Below are 2,307 nucleotides of genomic sequence, written 5' to 3' on the forward strand. Positions count from 1 at the left end.
TTGCTGCAGAAGGAACCTAGTGTCCGCGTGTCTTCTTCCCGGCGAGAAGACTGCGCGGGCTACACTAAACAAAGATATTAAGCTATGTTACTTATAGACACCCCTTCAGTTTCTCTGAAGCCATGGTCAATGAAGCTAATAATTCAAGCTGAACCCAAAGAGTTTCTTTGAATGTAAGCAGCAACATTTCACATCTCTTCCCTCCCCAGGTCCCTCATTCAATCCAGGAGGATTCCATGGCATTCAGGAAGGAAACTGTCAACTGGCACAATTTATATCTAGTCATTTTCTTACATTTTATGCAACTTGAATAAGCAGAGTTTATAACTCACCAAAAAGGGAGCAAAACACAAACTAAAATGTATGGTAGAAGTGATATATATATCACCTCTTGGCATATATATATATATATATATATATATATATATATATATATATACTCAAGTACTGGGAGAAGGGCATCATTCCACTAATGTATAAGGTACCTAAATTTTGTAGTGTAAACAAATCTTGTCATACTTATCCACACAGAGGATACACTAAACATATTACAAAGAGACGTCTTATACAAAGGAAGTCCATAGTTCAGCATTCCAAAGAGCTTTAAGGGTCTTCCCCACACATATACATTCATACATGCATTCACACATACATATAGATTTACTAAAGAACTGCTGAATTGTCATTTGTTTAAATTTCTTAAATTTAGAAAGGAAGAAACTTTTCATTTTCACTTGCTCTCTCATACATCAAGCTCATGTAGAGCTGAAGACTGGAACTGATGTTTCAGGGTAGGGGAATGGACCACACCCAAGACCCAAATACTGTGTCTAGTACATCTAGTCCAAGGAAAGAGTTTTAATCCTCTACTCTCAACAAACTGGATCCTGGGCCATAAAAACCTTTCTAATTATCCCCTCCATGTTCAGTGAGTTTTTACCATCCTCATATGGCCAGTATGCTAGTTGGTGTTTGCCAAATAACAATGAACTACTCAGACACCTAGGAAATGACAACCTCTAGCAGGCCCCTATCAGATGAGCCTTTGGGCATATTTAAACAGTATTTTCTTGCTTAATGACTGATCTGACAGGATCTAGCCCACTGTGAGCAGTACCATCTCTGGGTACATGGTCCTGGATTGTGATGGAAAGCAAGCAGAGCAAGCCCTGGGGAATCAAAGTGTTAGCAGCATTCCTCCTTGAGATCCTGTCTTGACTTCCCTAACAGATGCACTGTTACCTGAAAGTGCAAGGCCAAATGAACCCTTTCTCCATATGTTGCTTTTGGCCAGTGTTTTAACACAGCAATAGAAAGCAAGCTAGGATAGTAATTCGTGTCAGAGAGTGAGATGTTTCTGTGACAGATCTGATCATGTGTGCTTGTTTCTCTTTCGAGAACTATGGAAGTATTGGAACTTGGCCTTAATGGGCTACTTGTATGGGAGAACAGAAGATCAGCTTGAACATGCAAAGCCCAACCAATTCTGCTTTTGAAGAAACTCCACTTTGTGTGAGACCAGGGGCTCAACCCCAATTCCATGAAGAAAACCACAAAGTTCACTTGAACAAACATCCCAATAGCAGGGTCAAGGTCCATAGAGATAACTTAAGACATCCTGCAGAGAACAGATAACTTAGCCATCCTGTTTGTCAGGTGGTTTTGCCCCCATGTTTGATTCCTACATTTTACACCAGAAATGCAGTTGTTAAAATATTAATTTGCTGACCCATATAGAAATTCCCCAAGCTTGCTGTAACTATAAGACATACCCTGCACCCCTAAACTCGGGGCTCTCACTCTGACCTGCTGCACTGACAATGGTTAGAGAACTTGCTTATGAGTTCATAATAAAGATCCTATTTGTTTTCATAGGAATTGACTCTTCAGTTGTCTTTGGAGTCCCTGTCACTTGGTCATAACAGCAGATAATGGCAGTCTGCCTGATTTAATTTCAGAGGAAAGTTTAGGTGTCTCTTGAAGACTGTACCGGAGCCATTTTGTGTGACATGCTCAGATTAAGAATCCATGGAAGTGACCTGGGAGGCAAAGGCCCCACAAGTCGCAGGGGAGCCGCCAGGCCGCAGGGACCGGATCCTCTCAGCTTCCAACTAACAGAGGTGGATCAGCGACCTTAGCCGCCTCTCCCTTGCACGTGGAGAGTCTGCCCCCAGAGACTGCCAGGAACAGGAGTCTCCAGTGAGAGCGCCATCCTCTCTCCGGTGAGTTCCTAAGCCAGTAGCAGCCACCTGGGAGGCAAAGGCCCCATGAGTCGCAGGGGTCTTGCAGGGCATCAGGGACAGGACA

The sequence above is a fragment of the Mastomys coucha genome, unplaced genomic scaffold (assembly GCF_008632895.1).
Source record: "Mastomys coucha isolate ucsf_1 unplaced genomic scaffold, UCSF_Mcou_1 pScaffold8, whole genome shotgun sequence".
Classification (NCBI taxonomy): domain Eukaryota; kingdom Metazoa; phylum Chordata; class Mammalia; order Rodentia; family Muridae; genus Mastomys; species Mastomys coucha.